Genomic DNA, 10328 nt, shown 5'->3' with positions numbered 1-10328 from the left:
GTGTGCTAAGCTTACTTTGTTCACTCACTTGCAAGAAGTACTGAAGCCATCTTTTGATAAAACTCTTGATAATTGTTATTGTGTGCAAGGGCATTACTATCCTTTGAAAGCATCTATGTGAATGTTGATAAGAGTATGTTGTAGTATGCATGAGACTTGCTCAAGGGGAGCACAAGACTTGTAGGCCCTATTTCCAACCCCCCTCCACTTCCCAAATATTTACTGTCCTGGAAGGGAAGAGAAAAACAAGGTGTGTGCTTGGAGCCTCTGCCTGAGGGAGGAGCAAAAGTATTTCCTTATAAAATATGAATATATATGAATGTGTGAATAAAAATGTGCACAGTGAACAAAATATTTTTATTGATTTGCTGTGTTGTGTGTGTGTGGGGGGGGGGCACAAAGTCTGCATGTAGATAATAGAATCATAGTGATAGAAGAGACCATAAGGGCCATCAAGTCCAACCCCCTGCCATGCAGGAATGCACAACCAAAGCACCCCTGACAGATGGCCATCCAGCCTCTCTTTAAAGATCTCCATGGGAGTGTGTTCCACTGTTGACCAACTCCTACTATCAGGAAGTTTCTCTTAATGTTGAGGTGGATTCTCTTTTCTTGTTGTTTGTTCTGGGTCCTATTCTCTAGAGAAGCAGAAAACAAGCTTGTTCCATCTTCAGTAGAATAGAATCAGAATCATAGAGTTGGAAGAGACCGCAAGGGCTATTAGTCCAACTCCCTGCCACGCAGCAAATCTAAATCAAAGCATCCCTGACAGATGGCCATATAGCCTCTGTTTAAAGACCTCTAAGGAAGGAGACTCCCCTACATTCTGAGGGAGTTTGCTCCACTGTTGAACAGCCCTTACTATCAGGAAGTTCCTCCTAATGTTGAGGTGGAATCTCTTTTCCTGGAGCTAGGATCCATTGCTCCGGGTCCTAGTCTCTGGAGCAGCAGAAAACAAATTAGCTCCCTCCTCAATATGACATCCCTTCAAGTATTTAAACAGGGCTATCATATCACCCATTAATCTTCTCTTCTCCAGGCTAAACATCCCCAGCTCCCTAAGTCATTCCTCATAGGGCATGGTTTCCAAGACCCTTCATCATTTTAGTTGCTCTCCTTTGGACATGTTCCAGTTTCTCAACATACTTTTTAAATTGTGGTGCCCACAACTGGACACAGTATTCCAGGTGAGGCCTGACCAGAGCAGAATAGAGTGGCACTGCTACTTCCCTTGATCTAAACACTATACTTCTATTGATGCAGCCTAAAATCACATTGGCCTTGTTAGCTGCCACAGCACTGTTGACTCATGTTCAATTTGTGGTCTACTTGGACTCCCAGATCGCTTTCACACATAGTCTCGTTCAGCCAGGTGTCACCCACCCTATATCTGTTCATTTAATTTGTCTGCTCTAAGTGCAGTACCTTACATTTCTCCGTGTTGGAATTCATTTTGTCAGCTTTGGTCCAGCTTTCTAATCTATTAAGGTCATTTTGAATTTTGAACCTGGCCTCAGGGGTATTAGCTACTCCTCCTAATTTGGTGTCATCTGCAGATTTGATAAGTATACCCCCAATTCTGTCATCCAAGTCATTGATAAAAATGTTGAATAGCACTGGACCCAGGGCAGAACCCTGTGGGACCCCACTGGTCACTTCTCTCCAAAATGAACTATCATGTCACCTCTCAACCTTCTCCAGGCTAAACATACCCAGCTCCCCAAGCCTCTCCTCATAAGGTATGGCTTCCAGACCCTTCACCATGTCGGTTGCCCTCCTCTGGACACACACCTACTTCTCTACATCCATTTTGATGTTTTGAAGGGGGATGTTTTGAATGGGTAAAATGTTGGAGAACCAATATAATAGTGATTCTATTTTCTGAATTATTTCTTCACCTGAACTCTTGGCAAGCTGATTTTAGCCACATCATTTTTTTTCAAATCCAAACAATAACTGTTCCGTGAACAGAAGTAAGTTATATATTCATGGAGGGGTCTGCTTCCATTAATGAAAGCTTCTGTCTACAGAACAAACCAGCATCCAGGAAAATGCATTTGGTTCATTCTTTGGATATGATTTTTGTCAGATTAATTTATCTTTCTCATTTTGCACCCCATAAATTTAACAACCATAGAAGGTTGTCAGTTCATTATGAAGAACTAATATCCCCATTCCAAGCATTCCAACAGTTCAATAAGGACCCCAGTCTGTTGTTTCTGTGGCAGACCATTATGCTTGCTCATGAATAGATTAAATAGTAGGTAGAGACCTTTCATTCAGTTTGCGTTGGAAAGTATCACATTCAGCTTCTGTTGGCCATATTTAACATTGGAGGAAATGTCTTTCAGCACCATAGGAACTGCAACACAGAGGGGATCCTATCTCAGACCACTACCACAGTTAGTTTGACTTCAGTTGACTCTTCTTTTACACTATTATTTATGTAGTAAACAATCTCATTAATTTTATATCTAGCTTTGCACATATAGAGGTAATTGTTGCTCCATGCAACAGATCTAAGTCATCAGGAGTCTGTAACCTTTGAAAAAGCAATGGGGGAATTCTTAGGCCTTCAGTCAGTTACCTTGGTTCATTGGGATGGAGAGAAATAAATAGTGCATCCCAGTAAACTGAAAACTGATATAGTAACTCTTCTGTGGACCTGTAATAACCATCTTACAGATGCACATAGTGGGAGGATATCCAATGAATTACGCCTGATTTTTGGATTAATTTGTTAGCATATTCCCTAATTTTGTATCATTAAGATTGCATTCAGTCAAAAAAATCCAGTTTGACACTTTAACTGCCATGGCTTAGTGCTGTGGAATTCTGGGAATTGTAGTTTGCTACAGCACCAGATCTCTTAGAGAAGGCTAAATATCTCACAAAACTATAATTCCCAGAATTCCATAGCATTAGAACATGGAAAGTGGTGTCAAATTGGATTATTTCTGCAGTGCGGATGCGGCCTAAGTGGTCCTAAAAATGGCATTATCCTTTAACTTTTGTTTTTAGTTATGGACAGCTTAGTAGCTTTTTTTAAAAAAGCAGTTTGTTGCTTGAAATACACCTCATTCCATACAGAAGGTCTTAGGAGGAACGAAACATTGCCAGTTTTCTACTTCACAGTGCTGCTGTCTTCTCCAGTTGGGCTGGGAGCCATATAAGCAGCTACCAGCTCACTTGGCCAGAGTCCTGCTTTAACCATTGTCCCACCCTTTTTTCCCCACGTAGTGGCAGGCACTGTTTCATCTCTAGTTTTGTGCAGTTTCACAGGCTGTTTTGTTGGGTGGTTGTTGTGGGATATTTGATCTGAGAAATTGTTCACCAGTGGTATGTGGCCATTGGAAACATAAGGGAGCCCCCTTATAGGACCTGGGGAGTGTGATATGGAAAGGGCTCACCCAGGTGGAGGTGGACATCTTGTGGGACTACCTGGTGACAGATGATATTGCAGGGCTCTGGTGGATCCCTGTCATCCCAGTGGTCTGGCACATAGCCAGATTGGGTTCAATGTTCAGCAGACAGGTGGTCAATGCCGGGATCCGGACCCATGCATTTGAGCTGACCCTGATTCAGCTGTAATCAATATAGCTGTAGCCTATTTTTCTCCAGTTATGTGCTTCTGTGTGGTTATTGCAGCTTTGCACCTTGCCCTTCCTTAGTCAAGCAAAGTCTACTGTTGTAAAGAAAGCAGATCTGTGTCTCTGTAATTTTCTAATTTGCCTAGACCATGAACATTATAGATGGAGCCTGCTGTGCAAGAATCAAGACCAATAGTCAGTCTCAGCAAAGAGAATGAATTTTAATAAACTCAGATTTCCATAAAAGGAAGTTTTGTTTTACTCATATGTCTAAAAACATTAAGGTAGTGTCCAAGTGCACACTCTTTCTCTGGCCATCCTCTTTCATTTAGAACAACTGACTCCATATGTACTTTGAAACCCAAGACTTTGTCCAAATGCTTATTATTTAATTTGGCAGCTGAATTTAGTAATTTTATTTGGAATAACAGATGCATGATTACTGCCTTCCTTTATTTTCTCTCTTCTTCCTAAATGAACTCCTCTTTTTGTTGGGATATTTGGCTGCATTTTTTAAATGGGAATTTTCTGCTAAGTCTTCTCCATGTGGAAAACAAAATGGTTACAAGAGTTTGTGTTCTCAGAATATTCACAAAACTTTTGTTAAGGGCAGAGGTTCTGGGCTTTCATCATGGAAAATGAATGCACTTTTCCTGTTGTTTCCTAGGGCAGAACTGAAGGGGGGGCTTCTGGCAACAGGACTAATTTGACAGACAAGGGCATGTCAGGAAGTTTATCCTGCCTAATGGCAACCTGTCAGCGATTGCCGTGGGGAAAACCTTGGGGAAATTCTTAGTGACCAAGAGCACGTCTTCCAAAGATCTTCTAGCTAAGCAAAGTCTACCTTCCACCCATTCCCAAACACGTGATACTTTAGCATTCCATTGACTTGATCTCAGATAATTATCCCCACTTGCATACTTACAAAAGCATGGAAAGCCCCAGAAAATTCCCTTAAGCTAACTTGGCAGAAATTCTCAAGGTAACGCACACAAGGAAAGACCTTTATAGAATCACTTCCACAAAGTCTGTTCCAGCCTATACTACAATATCCAGTGTCTAGCGCCAAGTTACTGTATAAGCAGCTGAAGTAGTCAGTGGTACGTAGACTCCGGTCTTTCGATAGCAGTATGTGCTGTTTCACGTTCTCTCAAAATACGATAAACAGACCCTCTCTGTTTTGGGACTTTCCTGCCTAACTCTGTACAGAAGCAGTCTCTGTAAGAGAATTGCTTGATGGTGACTGTTCTAGCTGTCAGGCACATTGAATACAATCAACCTGCAAAAAGACATGGCAATTAAACTATTACCCATTAACTATGAAGGGTACATTTGTACCATTTGCTCGATATTTATATGTGTTGCTGCAGGGGTACCAGTTTTGTCTGCAGGGAACTTGTAAATGGCAAACTGTGCATATGACCACTGTATCCACTTAAGTGAGAACGCTTGGATACATATAGTCATTCAGAGGATGCCTATGCTTACGTACTTCCCACAGGAAAAAATGTACATGCATGAAGAGATTATGGAGCTGGAAGGGGGAATGATTTTCTCTCTTAGTGAACCTCCTCTTCACAAAGATAAGGATTTGCAACTCCCAATTGTTTAACAATATTAGTAATAATGTGCCACACAAAATCGTGCTCCTGAAATGAACAGCAATTAGCACATGGAAACAACAGACAAGTCTACTAGCCTCCACGCTGCCCTAGGGCATCTTTCCAGAAATACGCCCTCAAATGGAATGTGCTGCACTACATAGGTGCCTTAGAAAGAGTTACTATGATTCAGTAAGGAACTTTCCTGTGATTTGTGGGCCAAATGCTAGAAGAGTTTGGCTTTACATTCTTTGCTGGAATAATCAAGATAGGATAGATTTATGATGCCCTAAAGGAGGGGTGGGCAACCTGTGGCTCTCCCCAGACGTAGTTGGAGTGCAGCTGCCATCACCTTTCAGCAGCATAAGCCAATGGTGAGGGATGGTGGGAGCTGCAGTTCAACTTCTGGAGAGTCTCAAGTTGCCTTAAAATGTTTACATATTATAAACACCTCTCATACTGTAAACCATGCTATGACAATCATAAAGCTTCCTTAATATGCAAGCACTCAGAGCTGTGCCAAACTGCATTCTTCAAATTGAATTTTCATCACATTTTTGCAAGCAACCCCTTATTCCTTGGATCTTGTGATTTGAAAATGTTAGAGATCTCCATATTTACATTTGTACGTTCATAACCTTTCATAAATAGAACCCGAGACTGTGTCTTTATCATTGTGGTTTATGTCTGGCAGCAGCAAAATCAGTTTCTCTTTCCCCTCCAAATTCCCTTCACTTCCCCTCTGAAGGTTGTTCTTACATCATTGCAAACTTTCCCCCATGTGTAGGAATAAAGCATTTATCTCAAAAAAGATAGGATCTGTTTTTAAAGAGCAGGAAAGAATCATGCCTTTTGAGGTTTCAAAAATGTTTCATTTGATAGCAAATTAGCCTGCAGAATTAAAAACAGAAATGGTGGAATGAAAATACTGTACCTGCTTTCCAGTATATCTGATATCTTATGTCAAGATATGTTAGAGTTTATTGTGAGCAAAATTTATCTTACTTAATCACACTTACATCCTTTGTTTCAAAAAGGCATTTTTGGGAAGGGGAGGGTCTAGCTTTAAAATACTTTAAAAAAGAACAGGACTATACTGTAGATATAACCTACAGCCTGAGTATGGCTGTTGCCACACTGCAGAATTAATGCAGTTTGACACCGCTTTAACTGTCACTCTTCATTCTATGGAATCCTGGGATTTGTAGTTTGTTGTGGTATCAGAGCTCTGACAGATGTTACATATCTAACAAAACTAGAAATTCCAGAATTCTATAGCATTGAGCTGTGGCAGTTAAAGCAGTGTCAAATTGCATTAATTCTGCAGTGTACAGTACAGGCAGCCTACATATCCTTTTAATTGAAAAAGCAATCCCAAATTTAGATAGCCATAGGAACCCTTATTGTTCTTCCACATTTACATTTCACAATCACTCCAAGCCTGGTCTGAATATGTGAAACATCAGCTATGTAAGTTGCCAGCTCAACGTTATACAGTCAATTAGTTCCTTAATAAATCGGGGTCTCTAATCCATTTTTCATCTTTCTGCAGTTTATTCCCACACAAGTGAACAGAACTGGCAGCACACCCCAATGCTAAGTATGCCAAATGCTCATAAACGAAGCACCTGCTTTTTCCTTCTATGTTCCAGCTTCAGCACTGAGCTGGCCAAGCTTTTAGCAAATCAGTCCAGAATAGTAACTACTACCACAGCATCATCATTGTTATCCATTACTCATTTACACCCCAAAACTACCTCAAGGTGGCTTACAAAAATTTAAACCAGTACAGATGTACAAAGAGATAGGTTAAACACACATACACACACAAAGTTCTACATCAGCTACTTAGTGTATAACTAGGGTTATTCAGATAGTGAAAATAATCCAGGTTGAATCTTTGTTGTTCGCATGCATTCCGAATGCACTCGATTCAGGGTGGTTTTTTGGGGGGGAGCGGGGGGATGCCAAAAAAGCCATCTAGCCCAGGATAATCAGTACCGTTTCCCCTTTCCCCCATTTAAAAAAAAGATTTGCATCGTTGGCAGTGTGAATAATGATCTGAATAGATCCGGGGTTGAGCCCTGCATGCCTGGCTTCATCTTTCCCCTCCAATAAGAAGCGGGGCACTCTCCTTCTCGCATGTCTCCCCTCCCCCTGTCTCTTGGCAGCCAGTGGCTCCAGGGAGAAGTGGGAGACATTGCCACCTCAAGAGACTCGGTGGAGGACAGTTTCTCCCAGGGGTCACTGGCACACTTGGTGGGGGAGATGCAGGGCTGGCGAGCATGGTTGAGCTACAGAACACAAGAGAGTTGCGGAGAGATGCAGTTCTGATGAAAAAATGGTGTGAATAACAAACCCGGAATGCAGAAGTTGACCTATTCACATAATCCTGCAAAAAAAACTGACATCTGAATGACCCCTAAGTAACATCTCTGGGCCAGATCTCCCCACTTACATCCACTTAAGACCAAGCACCTGAATGAGACAAAAGAGATCTGTTCAGTCACTGATCAGGATTCAAGGAAGAATTGCTCCTGCTCGCTGGTAGGGGCCCAGAGGCTTCTTCCTCCTTGTGCCTCAATTGGCAGTAGAACAAACTGCCTTCATACAGTGCAGTTGGCTGTTAAGGGGGGCTAAGATGATAGTTACATAGATAGTTACATAGCTTTCCAGATCCACAACTCTTGGTTACAAAACGCCAGCTAATATTGTTAGAACACAAACTATCCATAGAATTTAAACCTTCTAAGTAAATCTATTATCAAGGCAAAAGTCAGTAAAACAGCACACTATTGCAAGTTAGTTCCTCTCTGAGTAGAAAAGTTTTCACTTATCGATGGAAGGACATAAGGATGGAGCCATTCTAGACTTTGTAAGAGGAAGGTCCAGCCAAGTTGGTCATCTTCTATGTTTCCATCAGATGTAAAGGCCGAACTTCCATTCATGAAGCATGTATATAAAGTGCTTACAGCCAGCATGTGCTGGCCATCCTGTACCTCCTCTGGCAGTTCTTAATCATGTTTTCAGCCATTCTGGCCATAAATTGCAATTGCAAGACGTCTGATGAAGGTTGTTTTTATGGATTTTGGTCTGTATGTGTATGTATGTGTAAGAATAAATTGCCCAGAAAAGTTTTTTTCCCCATTGTGGTTCAGGGACTTTGGTGGAAGTCTGGGGAATTACAAGAATCCTAAGGGCCACAAGTTCCCCATCCCTTGGTTGTGTCGAAAATTCTCAAGCAAGAGATTATGGACACCATAGCTTACCAGTGCCAGGGTGTCTTCAGTTAATTCTAACACTGGGGGTAGAGGGCTTTGGTTGTTGTTGAGGGTGAAGAGAATACTAACATGAATTTGAGATAGCTGAATCTGAGATCTGCAAATACAACAACTAAAATACCCCAAACAAAACACAGTGGACGTATGTCTGCATATGTCAATAACAGAATAACAGCCAGAGTTTATCAATAGACAGTGACAATTCTACATACATTTAAGCTTTAGCATAATGATCAGGGTCTCTACATTATGTAAGTAACTTCCCTTTGATCCAGAGTTTGGAAAAGTTACTTCTGTGAACAACCACTTACCGAATGGTTGCTATACAGGGCTATGCCTTTTATATGAATTCTGCCATTGCTCTTTTGCACATTTTTTAAAGAATGTTATCAGGTTCTGTTTTTGTGTTTAAAAAGAGGATTTCAGCCCAACTACCACTAGCACAATATAGTTTCATATCTTCTTAGGGCAGAAGTAGACAAGTAGGAGTAGGGAAACTGGGTGGGACTTTCCCAGGATGACAAAAGGAAACCAGCCCAATACTTATCTCAGATTCATACATATGGGCAGCTGAGGAGATGTATATTTAGCATGATCTGCACACTTCACTGTCAAATAGCTCCCAGAAGGATGCAAAATATTCCCTCTTCAAAGTGGTTGTTCATGAGGGAAATTCTGAGCTTCTGCTACATACACGCCCAGCCAAGTGAACCCAAGAGGGATGCCTGTTTACTACCATAGATATGCATTCTTAAGTTTTTGCTAGCTTCTAGCAGGCTGATATCTTTTAAGGGGAAAATGGCAGAGCATGCTTTCTTTTCTAGGACAAAAGAAGGAGCACTCTGCCAGTCACCTTTCTAGCCAATTGCTTTATTGTCCAATGCACATGTACCTGTTTCCCTCTTGTGAGGAAATTTGACATCTCACCCCTGCGGAGCAGAACTGTGAAAAGGAAATTGCATTTTCATGGTATTTAAATCTCACTACATTTTTATGGCAGATCTGTGACAGGTCTCCCTCTGTACTATCACCAGTGGGGTTGTTTTCTTTTTTTGGACATTGTGGAAGACGGCATCCAGTTACTCCTCTTACAAGGCACCCATCATGATGCACAACAGTACCTACTTAGTTTCATAAACCAGATTTTGACAAATGTCGTAATCAGCAGTCTTGCATGCAGCTACCCACTGTGATGATTAGCCCTTAGAAAACTAAATTTGTGACCTTAAGATTGTTCAGTCTTTTTTTCCAATTTAGCTGAAAACAACATAAAAACTTGTATGAAGGCTAAATAAAACTGAGAGGGAGGGAACCATATCTGAAAATAAATCCAGGCCCTTTCCAATCTGTTTAATACTTCCAGAAATGTATTTTTTCAGTCCAATCCAGAACTTAATAAATGCATAGTATTTTGTAAAAACCTCTATTAAGTTAACACAGTCAGCCCTCCTTATCCACGGATTCAAGCATCCACAGCTTGATATTATTTTAAAATATAGAAATCCCCAAAAGCAAACCTTGATTTTGCCATTTTATACAAGGGACACCATTTTACTATACCATTGTATTTAATGGCATTTGAGCATCCATGGATTTTAGTATCCATGGGAGGTCCTGGAACCAAACCCCAGTGGATACCAAGGACCCCACTGTATTGACAGAGCCAACACTGCCTTTGGAAACATATGCATGCATTGTTTCAGGTCTGGTATTGTCCATCTGAAGAATATCCTAAGTATCTTCATTATTCCCCTACATACAGAGTATTAAAGTTTCTCTGGGAGCCTTTCAACACATTTTGCTTTTAGTATCCATTTACTTCAAGTTTACTTTAAAGATAGATTCCATTAGGCTTA

Source organism: Sceloporus occidentalis, unplaced genomic scaffold (assembly GCF_023333645.1).
Source record: "Sceloporus occidentalis isolate IW3139 unplaced genomic scaffold, rSceOcc1.0.p SCAF_2, whole genome shotgun sequence".
NCBI classification, from domain to species: domain Eukaryota; kingdom Metazoa; phylum Chordata; class Lepidosauria; order Squamata; family Phrynosomatidae; genus Sceloporus; species Sceloporus occidentalis.
The sequence above is the reverse complement of the archived record's forward strand: the minus strand, read 5'-3'. Positions refer to the sequence as shown.